The following is a 21336-nucleotide window of genomic DNA, read 5'->3' on the forward strand; positions in this document are numbered from 1 at the left end:
TAAAAAACCTTTGACATTAAAAAATCGCAACCACAAAAATAATTAAAAAATCAATAAATATGTACATTCAGATTCAATTAAACGTTTGATTAAACATAATTGATATTAATAATAATAATAATAATAAAATTATTTATATATCTCAAGGTCGTTTGTAGCCATTCTATGAGCTATGACTTATAGTGTTACGAAAGAGTTAAAAAAAAAGAATGTTACATTTTTTAACATTAATTTATTATTAATAACAATATTTTATAAAAAATGAAATCACCCCTAAGGCATTCTTTGTAACTTAATAATATAATTAAGTTTTTTTTTGTTTAAATAGAAAATATATATTTTTTTTATTCATTCGAAATTCCAATGCCTTTTTTTAGAAAGTGAACACAATAGTATAGATTATAGAAGATTTATTTTTTGAAGAAAAAAAAATTCTTTGATTTATCATCATGATCAATGGTTGTTTATCCAGGTATATTTATTTATAAGAAAGGAAACCGACTATTTTTATAAATCCTTGAAAGTCGGTTTAGTGTGAGAACTGTATTAGAGTGTATTAAGATGGCACAATAATTAAAATACCTTGAGAAAAACGAAAATACAAAAATTTTTTAATTCCTGACGGCAAACAGTAAACCTATAGCTTTATGTTTCTTTAACTAAGCTGTAAGAGACTTAATTATGGTGGAAGCGCTGGAGACATGGGTGTGCCAAAGCAAGAGCGAGGAAGGACAGCTGCCCTCTGGATCTAGACATGCTATAAATTTTGTTAACTAAGTATTGAATTTATGAAGGTTTTAGGTCAAAAATTTCTCATTTTAACATCCTGGGATCACGCCGTATTAAGATCTCTACATTATCTCAGAAAATCTGTAAATTCTAGAGATAATTGCCATATATGCAAATAATTGACTGAGTTAATTGTTGAAATATCCTGTGTAGAAAGTGATAAATGTCAGTGCTTACAGTATTTTTTACAAATTAGAAGAGTTTATAAAACATTATTATGGCGGCCATTTATTTTGTTTTCTGGAATTTTTTTCTTGATATTTTCTGGAATTTTCCTGTCGTTTTTCGAGAATTTTTCACAAGAATACTAGTGGAAAATATCTGGAAATTTTGAACTCCCTATATTTTACAATTTTGGAGAAGGATTTGTCTTAAATTTCGCCCTTATGGGTAAACAGTGATGTTTACAAAAAAATGTTTTACACAAAAGTTGTTTATTTTTTTATAAGAAACATTTTTTATATTTATACGGATCCAAGACCCAATTGAGCTATGTTGCTCATTTACGAATTCAAAGTCACTTTTTACGTCCTGATCAAGCTATAAAAATTTCAGCTTGATATCTCTTTTCTTTTTTGAGCTATCGCACAGACGAACGGATGGACAACCAGAAATGGACTAATTAGGTAATTTTATTAGTACCTGTACCAAAAATTTGTTTGTAGCATCAATATTTCTAAGTGTTTCTAACTTGCAACTAAATTTAAAACAAATTATTTTCTGTGACATAGGTAATAAAAAAATAACTTCTCAACAGTCTTCAAAATAACGTTAAATATGCCGATCTTATTCATCATAACTTAAATGTCTGTCTTTCGAAGGGTTAAATTTTTTAAGCACTACAAAAAATTAATACATGGTCGAATTTCCTTGCTATCTTTATAGACTTGTATCATATTACAAAAAAGTCATTGCCTATTTCTTTTATAAAAAGATTCGATGACTAATAATATACCGGATTCAATGAAAAGTTATTAGTTTAAAGATTAGCTTAGGAAGAGAATATGGGAATTTTATTGTAAAATAAAAATAATAAATTTTAAAAAATGCCTGCGGATTATGTCACAAACACTTAAATCATTATATTTAAATTATTATATCATGTTATACAATAAACTCAGACAGTAGTTTAGGACTTTTAAGAAATACTTGTTTTCTAGAAAGAAAGTTTTTTTCTCAAAAACATTTTTCTTGGAACATTATAAAATTTAATTTTCTAAACATAGAAATTAGTCTCATCATCGCGGTTGTTATTTAAATAATCAAAATAAATCCACTAACTCATAAAGTTATCAATGAAATAATAAATATTTTCCTTGGAATACTATAAAGGTCATTTTCAAATTTTCATTGTTTATTTGCAACAAAAATAATATAAAAACAAGGTAGAATATTATTAAAATTTGTTCCAAATCAAAAACCACAAAATTAAAAATTTAACACTGTCCGATTAAAATATCCGAAAAACTTTATATTAATTAAAAATTCATCATTAAAAATTTAGATTAAAACTTCTGGAAAATGATTCCTATTGTTCTAAAGTAATAAAAAAGATAATGAAAAAATTATAATTACTATTCCAAATTTTGATTAATTTTTAAATATCTACATAATAAAACGTATTTTACATCAGTTTCAAGACTATCAAGAATTGGAAAAATTAAAGCAAATTTATTTTAAAATATCCGAAGGCTTCACTTTATTATTAAAATATTTATTCAAGACTCGCCACATGATGATGGGGGATCATTTTCCCTATTATAATTTTACTCATAAAATAGGGATCATTTTTAACCTAAATAAAAGGGATCATTTTACCTGTAACGACATATCTGAATATCGTCATAAAAAACCGATCTTAAAATTTACTTATAGATTATCAAAATGTGATATAATATTATTAAAAGACAACAGAAGTCAAGAGTAAAACAAACAGCCGACGAAAAGATACCCAAATTTTTTTTTGATTTAATAATATGTATCGTTAACTACAACATACTAAAAATTTGGATCATTTTCTATTACTGGTGAGGGAACTTCCTTAAAGTGAATTATTTGTATATTATTCGCTTTACATGAACCACAAATTTCCGTATCCAGACGTAATGTATCTTTTTAAATGTAAAATGAATAAGAGTAAAAAACGAAATTCAGGAAATATATATGTAATAATAATATAATTATTCGAAATTAATTTTGATGACAATAATAATTATATTCAAAGATGATGTATTCGAATTAAATTTTATCTCTGGCGAAAGTTGTTTTATTTATTTTTTTTTAATTTAGTGTAAATATATATCTTCATATAAAGATGTAAAAACTTTAATTACTTTACGCAGTACAGCATAACGAGAAATAAAAATAACTTCTTTACTGCAATGCAATTATTATTAAGCTAACTGCTACTGCAATTGTACAGAGACAAAAAAAAAATTGTAGAAAAGAGATATTTTATATCTGTTTGAATGGTGTTTAGATAGATATTATAGGTATAATAATAACAAATAAAGATTATTAACTATATGTAACCAAAACTATGTATGTCTCTTTAAATGACCACAAAGCAAAACTTGTTCCGGAACATAATAATAAGAAGAAGTATTTCCTCATATTTGTGGATTTTTATATCACATATCTATTATTTTTTTTATTCTATCATTACAGGGTGGTTTTTAAAAAAATAGTTGTTTCACAAAAACTTTCTATATATTTGATAAATAATAATCTCATATATTTATTACTAGAGTGATACCCACCCGCTTCGCTCGGTTTAAAAGTAAAGATTGATAAAGACTACTCTCGCTTATCCTCTTTCTATAACACTCGAAATAATGGTAAGGTTTGTTTTACACAGGTAAAATATATGTATGGTTTTCTATTTTTTTTTAAAATGTATAATAGTCGTAATTATTCATTGAGTATATCAGAAAAGATGGCCATGAAATATTTTATATTGACTATTTTTACAGAAGTCTGTAACTTATGGTAATTTTTTTATTGTTATTTTTATACATCTTTATAAATTATATCTCATTTGTTATTCTGAAGTATGAGCTATATTGCTGTACAGTTTTCATTAAAAACCATTCGCTAGTTTTAGCGTGAAAGCGTAACAAACAAACAAACAAACAAACATGCTTACTTTCGCATTTATAATATATAGAGATTTGGTTTTTCTACTCGACTGTTAAGGAGTGGTTATGTTTTTCGCACGTATCTTTGTTTGTAAATTTCTTTATTACCTCGTATCTTCCAAACGGCTCAATAGATTTCAACATTTAAGGTATCATTATATTTTTCTCAAAAACCCAAGTGTTTTTAGATAGGTTTTTTAAAAAAAATAATTTTGGATTTTTGGAGCAAAATAGCAATACGTTAATGAAAAAAAAATTAACAAAACCAAACGGTTTTGGTTTATTTAGCGCCCTTATGATATTTTGGAACATTACTTGTTACTAATAGATGCAATTTTTACAGGTGCATCCAATAGAAAAATTAAAGATGCTATTAATAAATAAAAGAAATATATATCATGTTCAATGACTATAAGTTCATTAATTAATATGAGAAAATAATAATAAAAATATTTTTAAGGATTCCGTAGCTACAAATAAACTTTTGACATGCAATTCAAACAACATAATATTATTATAGCAGCCTGAAAATTTTTGAAGAAATTACCTTAGAAAATATCTTATTAATCAAAATCTATGAAGCAGTTCGACCAAAATCCGGGTAAAAAAAAAAATTTATAAAGAACAACTTTCTAATTTAAAAGCGTTTATCTAATGTTGTTATGAATCAGAGTGAGGTTGTAATTGAACCTGCAAACTTAGATCGAATTCGATACTGGTATAAGATGTGTACCTTTGAAACTAACATTTTTCGGTTGAAGCATACTTCCTCGAATAAATTTATTTATCGAGTTCCAAGCATATATCAATTTAAAAAAGATACCCTGTATCGTTAAATTGTTTTTGTAAACTTTGCTAACGAAAATGACTGCTGATTACCATGAAAAAAAGTAATTTTAACGTTTGATGTAGAAAGTATATACACAAATAATCAGGATCGGATTTCAACTTCTGAAATTCCATGCAAATGACGTGTTTTTGAGCCATCAGGAAAGTAGTGATTATGTATACGACCCTTCACTATCTTAATGTCTTATATTTTTTTACTTTCATTTATTTTCAATTGTCTTGCATATATTAAATAATTTAGTTGCAGTTTTTTAATTAAAATTATTGCATAAAAAAATATATATTTAATTAATATCATTTTTTAAAGATTACCTGTACATATATTATACAATCCTTTCAGGAAGTTACAATAAATGTAAAATAGAAAATTTTTGAAATTTTTACAAAATATGTTCTTTTTAAATATCTAAAAAGACCTATTTCATTTTAAAAATAATAAAAATAAGTTATGTAAACTATTTGTGTAATGAACTGTAAAAGGAATTTAAAAAAATGCATTTTTGTTTTAAGAATAACAAATTTTTATTTTAAATATCGTGATTTATATTGAATTTTTACTCTATATTTTGAGATAAAATAGAGAATATGCTTAGCCACACATAGATTAATGTAGCAAGAAAATCTTTTTAGAAAAAATTAACACACTTTGATCAAGGAAACGTTATTAAACAGCATACATTAACATGATGCAATTTTTGTCTTTGCAAAACTATTTATTTGATCAATTTAACGCTAAAGTATAAATGTTTGGTGCTAATTAAATGTACAAAGGCTTTGACCAATGTTTTTGCTAAACCAGTGTATGTAAGGGCCTAAATTTTGGGAAAAAACCAACCAATCACATTCTGATTATTATCAATTTTCCTGATCATAACGATCAGACTAATAGTTTAATATTTCTACAAATATTGGCTGATAGTGTAGGCGCATGGAAAAAAGATTTTATATTAAAATTTTTATGTGTTTTAGTTTAATTTGAAATACAAGGCTAAAAAACACGAAAAATAATTCCACATGATTGTTTATCCCAACTTTGAAAGTTTTTTGAAATAGATAAACACAAAAAATGGTTTTTGCTCAGAAATATTTTTTTCATTCTTTGAAATTCGTATGTCAAGAAACAATATTTTTGGTTCAGGTCAAAATTTTTCGTCAAGAATTTCTTTTTTCTGTGCAGTCATCTGCTAAAGACACCATTGACTGACAAATTAATTCGTCTGGATGTGCGTCTGTGACAGAGTGTGACATCGTAATCGGGAACATCGATTTTAATGCGATTTTATTCACTAGTTTTTTTTTAATGTCAAGTTTATTCAAATTTAATTTATTTTGTACTTATTCTAAAGAGGATTGTAAAAGCTTTAATTCGGTGAAAGGCATGAAAAGTGATATTTTCGATTACATTTTTCATATTTTATTGTGAAAATTTATTCAAAAATTTGTACTAGGACTTGGATTCGATATATTTTTTTGTATGATTTGAGTCAGAGTGGTTTTTGAGGCTTATCAGAGACTCAAAAATGTATCATGTTAATTTGACATAAATTTCCTGTCGTATAAGATTTGATTTGGCATATTTTTTCGCAGATTAATCGAATGTTATAAATATGTTGAAACTAGAGACAAGCTCATTGAAATTTTCATACTTTCATCAATTATTGGGAAAAAATCGTACTAAACTTAATTTCACCCAAATTTCATGTCGTATAAGTTTTAATTCGATTAATTTTTTGTGTTATTTGACCGAAATTTCCTTGATACTTTGATAGGTATTTTAATATTTTGAAGGATAATTAATAGAGAAAAATGCGAGAGATTTCGTGGGACACTTGGTAGGAACTATGCCCCTTTTTTAAATAAAAATTTATAAAAAAAATGACGTAGAGGGGTTTTGACTTGATGGCTTCCCGAACGACCCCAAGACCACGTCCTCATTTAGAATACCTACTATTACTATTTCAAGATAATCAACCATAAAAAAGTGTCAGTAATTATCTGAAATTTTTTTTCTTCTAGCCCGCATATATCCTTTACATGTAGCTTTAATTTCACCCAAATTTTATGCCTTTAATTCGATATATTTTTTAAATAACTTGATCGAGAATTACGCTTTTGAGACTTGGGAGAGACCTCCATAAACTACTAATTTCAATATTTTCTTTATTTTATAATTACGAAAATTATATTTTTGGACCATTGAGAGATACCATTAATGATTAGTTTTTGAAAATTGCAATAATTGATTGAAATAACAACAAATTTTTGTCGGAGATTGTTATCATAAAATAATTTATTTAATATTAAGTATTTTTTTTAAACAATTAATCAACAAAATTAAAAAATATTATCTTACCATTAGAAAAAATTAAATAATCCAATTAAAAAATACAGTAGTCTTTTTTTCCAAAATAAAAAATATTTCCGCCTCTTCCCAAAAAAATTAATTTAAATTTTTTAAAAATTAAATAAAAAAAATCCAAATTAATCACAGTTTAAAAAAAATATTTAAAAAATCACATTATGTTCAAAAAAATTCACACTAAAAACACTTCCAAAATAATTTCCAAATTAATTTTTAAAGCACTTTTTAAAAGCGTTTATCTCTTCTGTACTGCCAGAGAGATACACTTGTTTAAAACTGTGTTTATTGTTGAAACTACAAACAAACTAAAAAAAAAAGAAATTAAAAAGTTCTTGTATCGATAACTGATAGTTTGTGAATGGAACTAATAAAAAGTAACTTTTTTTCTTTTTAAAAACGCACTCACAACACTTTGTGGATTGCTGGCTGGGTTGGTTGTTGGTTCAGTGGTTTATAATATTATTATATTTGAAAGTCAGTTATAAACGGCCATCGGCCTTTTCTTTATATGTACTAGATACCATATTAACTGGGACACCACTCTACTACTATAGCAGTAGTCTTATAAGATAGGTGGTTATATTCATACATACGTGCATATACAACAACACCTATACAAATTTTATTATAGGCAATACCAAGCTAAGATTATCTCTTTACCAATATCTTATTGGATTCGAACGAAGTCTGCTATCTATCTATAATATACAGTAGCGTGGAACTATTTAAATTACGTGAGGGGTATATCTCGTATCTGACCGGGATTTTGTAAACTGGTAATCCAGTAACCTTGTCGTCTAAAAGTAAAGGGTGGCCTGCGACAAATTTGTTAGTTATGATTTTTTGTAGACTTGTTTATGCAGTTTTTGATCACGAGCCCCAAACGCAACTTTGCCAAAAATCGAAAAAAAACCGTGAAAATTTCGGTTTTTTTCAGACTTTGGTGATGATAACTCTAAAGGGCTGGTTTATAATAGTAAAGTTTCATCGTTTTTTCAAACTTCGACATTTTTACAATATTCTGTCGTTGTGAATGAATTTTGACCATGATTCTTTAGAAATTTGTTGCAGATTTACGAAGGATTACGATGAATCAGGGTAAAAATTCATTCGACTGAATATTGCTAGAAATTGCGAATTTCGAGAAAATTATAAACTTTGAAAGGCTTTATCGCGGAAACTATAAAACATTCTGAACTACTGGATTTGAAGCAGACTGTAATGTATAAAGTTACTGGATTATAGCATAAACTCAAAACTAAAACAAATTTTTTTTTTGATTGTTCTTGAGAAGTTACAATACCTATTCTATGACAGAGTTTTTAGAAATAGGAAGATGTCTTTATCGTGACTGGGTGCCAAAAATTTTCACTGGAAGCGCTGGCATCGATTTTATTGTCCCTACTATGGCTACAACGAATAGAAGAGACATCAAAAATGTTTGCTTTTATGTTTGGCTACGCTTCTGAAATATAGTAATATGCAATTATATGCAATATTTAAAAGTAAGTAATAAAATATATATTATAAATACTTTGTTTTATGTATTGTAAGGTATATAAAAAGTATATATGTATTTTATATGACTAAATAGAAGAACTTAAGAACCTAACTAACTTAAGAAAGTGGTAAAAATTCACATATTAGGTGATTAAAATACTTTTAAATAAGTATAAATAACTATAATGTTTTACCACTATACTTGTATTTTATTTTATATATGCTCAAAATAAAAATATCTATTCAATTATTATTATAGACCTGTATCTTGTTCGAAAAAGAAGGTTTTCACTCCAATTTAGACGCCAATCATGTCAATTATTTGGATTCCTTTAATACGTTTCGATACCAAAAAGAAATATCTGAAATTTAGTGTCAATTAATGAGTATTTAGTATGTCTCCTGTATAAATTTCAAGTCGACTCGCTGAATGGTTTACGAGAAATTAATCATTAAAAGTAGCCTCGTTTTACATGGTGGTATATGAAGACGACGTAATACATAGAAAACTTTTAGTACGTAGAAAAGTACGCTTGTGAAGTTTGCATGATTTATATTGATTCTTGTTTCAATAACGATCAAATACTGAGAAATTGTGAATGAAATACACTAGAACTGCTATTTGAAGGAAAATCTATTCGTTGTGTGCGTACAGTCATGGTAGGGTCAATAAAGACGATGCCAGCTCTTCCAGTGAAAAATTTTGGCGATAAAGGAGGCTGTTATGACTAATTTGCAATTCTTTACATGTTAATGTTATAGAAAATGTCAAATTAAAATTATTTAAAAACACTAATTAATTAAACTTAATGCATAAAAAATTGTGAAAATAAGAAATCAAATTGCATAAATATTATTATCATAATTATTTATTTAAATTTGTAAGACAATAATATTAAATTTTCAATGTAAGTCATAAATGCAATCCATACAATTATAATATACATCCATACAATTCTATAATTAAAGTAGTGTATCGTTACCATGGAAATGCCTCCAATAAAACTCACGCACGGAGCGAATAGAATTAATGTGAGTAGGATTTAGATTCTAATTTTTCAGGCTAGATACCGATCTATTTTTATGAGACAAATAAAATGATTAGAACATATTGCAGACATTTGTAAAAATTTAATAATTATTATTACGACAGAATTGCAAACAAAATTATATTAATTACTAATTAGTAGGTAATAGATATTAGCTATTATGAAGACAGAAATTAATTTATATTTAACGTTTTTAAACAAATATGTATAATTGAAAATAGGTAATTGGAATATAATATTTTTAGAAAAACATATCGTATTAACTTTCCAAAATTCTGCTAATATTCTGCTATTCTTAGAATATAAATAGAATTAATAAATTATCGTAAATTAAATGTCATATATCATATTGCATTTCAGTTATAGATTGGGAATTTCAATATTTCTTATAATTAATCCATACAGGATATGAATTATGCTCGAATTTAGAGGTACATTTGGAATTTATTTATTAATTATTTCTTCAATTAATATACATGATTCATGCTCGAAGAAGCACTTTCGCTCAGACTAAGTATTTTTGAATGTGCCAAAAACTACAGAGTTGTTAGACTAATATATACCTATACCAAATAGATTCAGAAAATTCTGCTTTCGAAGATTAAGCAAAATTAAGGCCGATCTTCACCATCAATAAAATTTTTTTTTAAATATGAGATGGTTATGAGATGAGTGAAGTTCGACCTTAAACTGTCTCTTGTACAATGTTAATTTTGAATTAAATACTTTTCGAAAAAGGCCAGAAATTTTCAAGAGTGGATTTGATTTTAAGAGAACTAACTCAACTAGTAATATAAGTCAATTGAAAATTATGAAAAAATGTTATAGAAAGTTTTGGAAATCATATGGGCCGAATATTTCCGCTATATTAATGATATAGTCGAATCTTATAACCTTTTGGATACATTCTTGAAAATTTAAAAAGTTATTCGAAACTTCCAAAATTTTAAACGCTTTGAAAATTCAGCTCATATTCCTCTCTAACCTACGAGTTTCGGACTCGAAAAAAATAAAAAATTGGCGATGATCTTCAAAATCGATTCAGTTTGGAAAAGGCATGACATATAATTTTAACATATAAATAATTACTAAGGAAATGAATGGTCAAATAAACCTCGCTCAATTCATTTTGAAAAGTGAAATGGTAAAATAATTAGGTAATTCAAAACAATAATTCAAAAGAACAAAATCAACTCAAATATTTCAATTTCAATTAAACTATTTCCAAAAATTTGTCCCAAAAAAATGATAGCTCTCTAAGTATCCTTTTCATCTCATCTGATGTCCTTGACCATCACTTTGATATTGATTTAAGAAGGAGTGTTATAAGTTTAAAGTGTTTATCTGTGCGTCTGTGTGTTTCTCAGTAACATCGTAACCACTAAACGTTCGAATCAACTTGATTGAGAACATTTTATATAGCTAAGTTTCCAAAAATCGGTTTACAAGGAATAAATCGCATTTATCGGGGATTTTTAAAATTTTGTAAATTACAATTGTATCTCATTTTCAAGAACATAATCATTTAATTGATATGAAAGATATTAATTATGGTGTAAACAAAATATTAACAATATTAAATCAAATGAATATCGTAAGGTCTACAATTAATAAAAGACCTCCTAGAACGATGAATAATAATAAATAAATCTTACTTTTGTATAGCAAATACAACAAAAATATAATTTCATTTTCATTTATTTAATACGATATAATTAATAAATATTAAATAACCAATATTTATTAACAATTTGAGTATAAATAAAAAAAAAATTATGATATGTATGAACAGAATTAAAACAAAATTAATTTCGTCAAGTGTGAATCGGCTCATTTACGTGAGGTTTAGTTGTTATGTAACATTAGAGTACCTACGTATATGTGTGTAGTTTTTTGGCGTATGAAGTGTGCACCATTAAAATTTGGTTTTTCTTTTCGCACTGAATATGAAAATTAACTACTTTCAAACTATCATTTAGTAGATATTTTCGTTTTTGTAATAAAGTTTACGGTAATTTGAAGTTGTGATCATCGTTGAAACTTTAGAGGTTTCTTATTTTAGGAGTATTTAAGGATTTACGAGCACCAACGGCAATTTTAAGTGTAAATAAATTATGGAAATCTTAAAGGGGGTTGCCCGATTATTTAAATAAATAAATGACTTCAAAAATAGGCATATTTAACATTGGTTTTATGGTAAAGTGGTAGATGGATGATATGTTTTCATAGATTTCTCCAAAACTAGTCGGTGGAAATTAAAAAGAAACTATTTTAATTAATGATAAAACCTTTAAAATTTATTGAAAACAAAAAATACCCGTTATGCCGAGTAATTAAGGATGTATGAGCACGGTAGTAGGGACACAAATTTTAAAAATAATATATTTTCAATTTTGATGGCGAATTATGTAGATAGACGAAAAGTAAGAATACAATTTTTCGATATCTGCAGTAATTTAAAAAAAATTGGAAATTTTGTTTAATTATTTAGCTTTCGATATTTTGAAAACCAAGGCAGATATCGAAAAATTTTACTAACTTATTGGTGGAAGCTTTTATTATATTTTTTAATTTCACTTCTTCATCGATAGTTACTGAACACTGAAATATCAGTTTAAACAAAATCGATTAAAACAAAAACATACAGAGTTCATTTTTCTTTTATTCATTCTTAAATCAGTTGTTCCTTTCACTAATTTCTTGAATTTAAAGTATAAAAAAAATACATTTATTATTAGTGATTTAATTAAATATACATTATAAATAAATAATTGTGTCTATATGCCGAAAAAAAAAATTATTATAAAAAATAAAATAATAAAATATATAAAATATTGCATATCAAAAGATTATTGCGGCATTCATATTTTTATTATTATTCGTATTAAATAGAGATCAATTAAATAATCTATCTATAATTAGTAATGCTGCTGTATAGTCCAGGAGCTAATGTATTAAAGATTAGACTTTTTATTGAAGAAAAGGAGCCCGTGTATTCAAGATAGTCTTCCAATATTTTCATATTTGTGAAGGAATAATTCATGCGTACAGGTGATTCAATAAACAAAGAAGCTGCTGGTTTATTATTAAGTCCAGTTTTAAATTTTGACTTAAATTATGCCATTATATGGTAGTACGAGCGCCAAGGCAAGTTTAGACATGTAGCTGTCTAATTTTCGATATTTTGAAAATTACTTCAGATATCGAATAATTGTATTCTTACTTTTCGTCTAATATTGTCAAGTTAAAATAATTCACCATCAAAATTGAAAATATATTTTTTTTTTAAATTTGTGTCCCCACTACCGTGCTCATACCATCCTTAATTAGTCGGGTACAACGGGTTTTTTTTTTTGTTTTTAATAATTTATTAAGGTTTTAACTTTAATTTAAATAGTTTTTTTTTTGTAATTTCCACTGACCAGTTTTGGAGAAATCTATGAAAACATATCATCCATCTACCGTTTTACCATAAGACCAATGTTAAATTTGTCTAATTTTGAAATCATTTCAGAATGGATTTAGACTTAGCCCAACTTCATATAAAAATAAAATCAAGCCTTTTATCCAAAATTTTCCTGGTGGTCGTACATCCTTAATTGTACCAAATTGTGTTCCTAATCTGGCCATTTCTTTCGTGCTTTCCATAAACCAGTTGGATATTCGAAACTTTTTTATACTATCAATATTCATACCTTTGAAAAAGCTTCAAATTTGACTCGGGTTCATGAACTCCTTGATTAATAGTTTATAAGAAATCAATCAAAAGTACTTTCATATTAAAATATATGAATGTGTGAAGGTATTTAACATTTTGTGGTCGACCCTGAAATTATATTACAATTTTTTTTTTTTATTTTAAACCGGAAATAAATATTTTAATAAACATGCAATTTATTTGTAGTAGATAATAATTCAATTATATTTATTAGAAAATTAAACATGATTAACTCATTAAATTTTGATGGTACTTACCAGATGTTAAAGTTGTCTGTGGTTGCAATATGTATCTCAAGGCATGATTAAACTATAATTTATATGAGCAATAATAATTAAGTATTTATATATGTATACAGATGAAAGTTAAACGAAGTATTTAAATATGTTTTCTTACTTTTTTTGCAAAATATGCATTTGATTGATTTGTTCTGACAGTTAATATATATCACATAATAATTATATTATAATTATTTTGTTATATTGGAAAGTGATTATTTAATAATTTTTATTTGCAAATTTGAATATTATCTGCTCTAAAAAATAAAGTAATCTTCGTTTTTTATATTATTTAAATTTTATATTTCTAGTGAATTTATTTGCTATGGCTGTAGGCAGCTACGCTTACGTGAATTTAATCTTCTTAAAAATAAAACAAATTTTCGTTGTCTTCGAATTGAGATAAATATATTTATTCAAGACTCCCTAGCACCTGTTATTCAGGAGCGAAATCTCCCCGGCTAAGAGGTGCTCTTTTATGCAGATGAGGCTATAGATTTTGTCAAGGCCAGACGCAGAACAGAAAGCCCACAGCTGCTCCTCTAAGATTGCTCTTAGGCTTGAATATTGAAGTGTTTTAAGCAGTTATAAAAAATTTTCATCTTTTGGGATATGAATCTGGGAACCATACGAGTCTCACTCACATAAAACGCTTGTGTACTAGTTGAAAAGGTCTCTATTAAAAGTTTGAAAGCACGCAATAATAAAATATACGAGTAAAAAGGCCAACCTAACGATGGCAAAAATATGGTATAACTTCCTTGCGCTTCCACCAATAAATAAAATGAATTTTAATAGTTCGCACTTAAAGTGTTTCGATACCATAACGAAAGTGTTACCAAAAAAAATAAAATTTTGTGTGTCGATTAATGATTAATTGATTCGCCTTCTGTATAAATTCCAAGTCGATTCTCTGAACGGTTTACGAGAAATTAATTATTAAAATCAGCCCATTTTACATGGTGGTATATGAAGAAGTCGTAATAAATGTTCGTTTTTTAGTCAATAAGTTTCTTTAAAAATGTTTTAACATTTACATAAAAAACTTTTATCAATATTCTTCAAGTTTTAGGCTTTAAAATCCTTCAAAAATTGAAAACTGTGTATGAAAAACTTTTTTCGGTTAAAAATTGACTTTGATAATTAATTACTTCTAAACCGTGCAGAGAATCGATATATAATTTTTCACAAAAGACGTATAAAAAGATGATTAATTAATAAATAAAATTTTAAATTTTTCGGTCCATTTTCATTTTTTTGGTATCGAAATACCTTAAAAGTTTTCTGGTTTGCATTAAAAGCTTTACAAATTTTTCAAATTAAGGACTACACACATTACTACAGCAAAATGAATTGTTGTTTAGGTTTTTTTAATGCTTTGATTCCTAAAACCTTGGTTTTCTAGGAGTGGCGTTATATAGCGTCAATAACTGTATAACTGTATAACCCTGCCGATCTCCTAGGACAACCAAGCTTAGTAAGTTTTTGCTACAATGTATGAGGAAGTTTTTCTTGAAAAGAAAATCGCAAAAAGTTATTTGATATTGATTCATTAAAAATATTTGACATATTTAACCTTTTGCAAATCCAGCTTCATAAATCAGTACAATTTATTAATTCTTATATTAATTAATATTTATAATAAAAGTAATATTTATAGATTTATTGATAATCATTATTATTTTTTTGTTTACCTATAGAAATTTAGGTCATAAAATGAATGAATTAATCTTTAGAGGAAGAATTTTTGAGTAGGTTTGACAAAAATTTAAATAATGGGTGCTTTATGTGACAATAACATATTCTTTGCACAGATTAAAATCTTTGAAAATATTTGTATTAATGGCTTAATGATTACATAACTTTTAGTAAGAATAATAATTGTTTTCACTAATATGCAAGACAAAAGAATGTTAAAAATGTGTCTTGAAACTGATCTGTAATTGTAAAATAATTATAGGTACTTAAGAAATATTAAGAGTTTCTTAAATTTTGAAGGTAGCAAAATACATTGTATGCTTATTGATTTCAATTTTTAAAAATGAACGCATAATAATACAAAGAAATATTTTTTTAATTTTGATGGTGAATTATGTTATAACTTGACAATATAACACGAAAAGTAAGAATAAACATTTTCGATATCTGGAATAATTTTCAAAATATCGCAAATTGGAAATTTAGTTTAATTATTTAGCTTTCGATATTTCGAAATCCAAGCATCATCCAAGTTGAAAATAACGTACAAATAATTTCAACCACAAGTCTCAACTTTTCTTAAGTGTGACGAGCTTCGAATCTCTAATATTGAATTCTAGTGAGAAAGCTGATAGAGACGTTTCCTAGCGTGGCTTATATTACATTTCTTGTCACATTTATCAATTATAGTCTCTTAAAGATAAGTCATCCTTCATTTTTTTTCAACATTTCTGTCCCAAAAAGTTTCATAAAAGTGTATTTAAGATAGCTAAACTAGTAAAAATTAATGTCTAGATAATATTTTACGCATTTTAAAGTCCATTCCATTCATAAACATGATATTATTATACCATGTATATATGAAATATATCAAGGTATACTAAGTTTAGTCCCAAGTTTGTAACGTTTAAAAAAATTGATACTACAAACAAAATATTGATATAAGTGTTCATATCATAATCGACTAATTAGTCCATTTTCGGTTGTTTGTCCGTCTGTCTGACAACACGATAACTCAAAAACGAAAAAAGATATCAAGCTAAAATTTTTCCAGCGTGCTCAGGACGTAAAAAGTGATGTTTAATTCGAAAATCAGCAATATTTGTCTATTGGGTCTTAAATTGTTTAAAAGTTTCAAAATGTTTCTTTAAAAAATGTTTCTTATAAAAATTAAACAACTTTTGTTTGAAACATTTTTTCGTAAATATCACTGTTTACCCGTGAGGGCGCAAATTAGGCGTAAATTGTATAGTATGTATTATATGGTAATATATCAGTTATGTATATGAGACATGCATCTATATGTAATGTTACAGAGTAATCAACACTGTCTATACATGGTATTTTAACACCTAACTCAGTCAATTGTTTGTTTTAACTTGTTATATTTCGTTTAAGAAGAGATATATAATAAAAATAAATAAATTCATGTTCTACAAATGGATTGTTCCATACCAATGATTCCAGTGTTCCATATATTTGTAAACTTAAGTTTTTTTTTAATAACTAAATTGTTATTAATATTCTAGCTAATGTTCTTCTAATTATTTGTTTTCATTATAAATAAATTAATTATGATGTTATTTTTAAAACATGCAATTAAATTATTATTATAAATCAGTTTATGTATAATTGTGTATATGTTTGTTTGATATTAAAAATATTTATGTAAAATTAGAAAACAATATCATATTAGCTGAAAGAAATAAGATAATAAAAAGTCGATTTGCTTAAAAAATCCAAGTGAAGTTATTTCATCGGGATTATCTTAATTCGGATGCAAGAAATGACCTATAAAAAATCCATTGCAAAATCATTTGCGGAAGGTAGTACTAACGGTAATAGACTTTGCATTCGGAAAATAATGAAACTTGGCATAGTTGTCCATTATTGTATCATAATTAACCAGTTTAATTTTTAGTAGTGAAACTTATTTTTCTTATAAAACTTAGATAATTTTGACCCAAAATTGACGAAAATCAGGTTTATTTAAACATGCCTTAGTTTATAGAGAAATAAAAAAGGTATCAATAACTAATTCATTTACTATTTTTTCTTAATTTTGAATACTAGGAGATACTATACTTGATATTTCGAGATGTAAAATACCTATAGTTTATGTAAATTACATGATCTTTAACTATCTGTATCCATTAAAATCATTTTTATTAGAAGTTCCGCTTTGGCGAGAAAGAAAGGTGATTCAGATTGAAAGTCAACTCAGAGCTGAAATATTCGTAGTTTGATATTCTAAGTTTAAAAAACTATTGACAGTGTTGTTAAAAATTATTTTTGACACCAAATTCAAATCAAAATGAAACTCTAATTAATAAAATTAAAATAAAATGCATTCATTAGAAATTCGTAAAATGACCTTATGACACAATTAAAATATCTATATAAATATTATGTGAGAAATACGAATATGATTAATCTCGAATATTATGCTATAGAATTCTCACATCATAGACATACACGATTGCATGTGATATAACCGTAATATAACTAACTAAAAAGAGAATATCGAATACTTATTAAGAGAAAAAAGTATACGCGAAATATATGAATAAAAATATAGAATTTAAATATTAAAAATTAAAAAATAAAATTGTTTAAATATATTCATTTATTTATATGCTTAGAGAAATTTTATATATTTAAATAAAAAGAATTTAACACGTTTTAATTTAAAAATATTTATATATAAGTATATAAAGTAATGATTTTAATATTAATATCATGTTCTAATATAATACATAATTCTCATTATACGTTTTTTTTTTCATATATCTACAATAATAATACACTTCAATTAAAAAAAATTAAATAATCGAATATTACATAAATCACATCTTCCGAAAATCAGTCCATTTTTTGCCAAGAATTTCATTTTTTGACACAAAACCGTACAATAAAACACACATACAATATTTTTTTTAGCAAAAAATTAAATTTTGATGTTGAAAACACTAAATTTTACATTTACACAATTATATCAAGGTATAATTAATTTCTAGAGTCTATGTCCAGAAAAAAATATTTGATTTTTAGCTACTGGCAAAGAAGTGACAGAATCCTTGTAATCTGACATCGGCGGCATAAAATACCCACCAGAGCACAGTTTGGACGATAAATACTTAATTTACCGTTTTTGTGCTAAAAAATTGAAATTTTTGGGCAAAAAAGGCACGCTTTTCGGAAGACATGGCTAAATATGTGTAATCGTACATCGAATTCGCAATCAACGACCAAAAATATCCAAAATCACCCTTTCTTCTACGCATATGCAAATTTGCATTCTACAGGTAAAAATTTAAAACTTGCCATGGATGTTGTTGCCTCCAAAACTTCAGTAAACATCTAATTTTGATTAATATAATTGAAGGTATTTTCCAGCATAAAAGCCCTTGTTGTCAGATTTGGCCTATTTTTTTTCACATACTCAGGACAATGTTACCTGTAAAATCCCGAAATTACAGAATTTTTGGTTGTTTCGATCGCGAGATAATCAGCTGCCCAGTTCGCGTTTTCGAGGGTTTGAGGCATGTAAAATTCCCAAGAGTTAAAAGGAATGTCTTTAGAATTAAAAAAAATTTTGAACTTAGGCATTAATTATCTCGTGTTTCAAACTGTCAAAATTTGGGATTTAATAGTTAACTCTATTCTTTAGTGGACTTTATCAAAGTTCTAGCATAGGAACTGAAAATACCATGCTAGAAATATCCCGTAGCGAAAAAGTAATTATACCATTTTATAAATGAAAATAAATCGACTCACTATATCTATTTTATATTTGGTAGGTTCAATTTTTTTGGACTCTGAATGTATCTATACATATATCATCACAACATAATGTAATAATTGTGAAGCATTATAAATTTATAATGCATATGCATAATAATTTATTACAAATTATGATTCTGAGCTGTGGTTGCGTTTGATTGAAAAAAGAAAATATTTATAAAACAATAAATGAAAAAGAATGAGTTATTGAATTTTTAACAAACGAAAAATAACAATAATAAAAAAATTGTGTAATACATATTAGAAAAAACCAAAATGTAATTGTTATTATTATTTAAAAATATAATTACATTGCATTGTTTTAAGTATATTAAAGTAGTGCTAGGTAGTATTATACCAAGTTTATTATATGCAACACAAAGAAATTACTTATAAAATACCTTTATAATTGTTTTGGATCCTTTTGAGCCATGGAACAAGAAAAATATCTGATTTTCACTTTTAAAGAAATAATTATCGATTTATATCTTATATATTATTTACTCTAGCAAGTTTCTTTCTGTCCTATTCTTATCTTTCTTATTCCTTTATCAAATTCTATGATTCAGCCCTCCTTTTCAAGCTAAATATGTTTAGATTTGACGAAAAATATACTCACTGTATAAAATAATCATTATTCATTCATATTTATTTTAGGTGAAATATGTACATATATATATATATATATAATAAAATATCATTTTTATCAATTTTTCTGGTTTAATTATTATTATTCAATTCTATACCACCTACCTTTATCTTTTATACTTTACATCGATTTCAGGAATATCAAACAGAACCTACATTTGTAACTTAGTATTACTACAATTATTCATTTATAGGTAAGTTTATTGAAAAAAGGTGAGTAAAAAGAAATACATAATTAATGAAAAAAAGTAAAAGAAAAGAAAAATAAATACTAAGCTTAAGAAAACAAGTTTATTGAAAAAAAAGGTGAATAAAAGGTATGTATATTACATTATTGGTAAGTATAGAACGTCAAAGGTGGAGAAATGGCTAGCACACTCGCCTTCGATTCTAAAGAACTTCGGTTCGTATCTAGCATTGTTCAGATTAATTTATAATTAAATAAGTTATTTTGCCGAGATAATGTCAATTATTTTAGAAAAGCTGAATACAGAGAATTACAATTCCCTTTTTGTATCCAATTATTTCATCTGACAGTCCTGGGACAAGCCCCTAAATCAACAGCCAAACCAATGTTTATGAAAAATAATGTGACTGGCAAATTCCATCTATGGGGTATGGGTATGGAAGTTAGCGGACCATGCTCTAGCATCGCCAAATAGACCCTTGCACTCTATCCCCGCTAAGGGGATAGAGTTTTTTAGAGCTTTTTTAGAGCTTTTTCTAAGCCATCCTTGAACTATAGCGAACAAAACAAAAAAAAAATTTTGAAAATCGGTCCAGCCGTTTTTGAGTTTTAGCGAGACTAACCCACAGCAATTTATTTTTATATATACAGATCAATAAAATTGAAAAAAAAACCCAACTCAACCCACACCCACACCCACACCCACACCCACACCCACACCCACACCCACACCCACACCCACACCCACACTACACCCACACTACACCCACACCCACAATACACCCACACCCACACTCAACCCAACCCAACCCAACCCAACCCAACCCAACCCAACCTAACCCAACCTAACCCAACCTAACCCAGCCTAACCCAGCCTAACCCAACCTAACCCAACCTAACCCAACCTAACCCAACCCAACCCAACCAAAAATTACAAAAATTGTGTTTTTTTGAATTTTTTATGATTTTTTCGATTTTTACAAATTGCAAAAAATGTAAAGAAAGTTTTTGTTTCCGATTTCGATAAAACTAAGTTTATAAGGTAATTTTGACCCGAAAATTACAAAAATCGTGTTTATTTGACCATTAAATGAGTAATTTTCGAGATATTTTATGAATCTGACTGTGGAGCCAACATTTTCATTCCGTTCAGTCTCTGAAATTATTCCGCATTGAATATAATTATTCCGAAATTGTCCTTTTCATTTCAATTACGATTCATTACTGTTTCGGACACACATTAATAATTTTTCTAAACCATCCTTGAACTATAGCGAACAAAACAAAAAAAAATTTTGAAAATCGGGCCAGCCGTTTTTGAGTTTTAGCGAGACTAAC

Source organism: Chrysoperla carnea, chromosome 5, assembly GCF_905475395.1.
Source record: "Chrysoperla carnea chromosome 5, inChrCarn1.1, whole genome shotgun sequence".
Lineage (NCBI taxonomy): Eukaryota > Metazoa > Arthropoda > Insecta > Neuroptera > Chrysopidae > Chrysoperla > Chrysoperla carnea.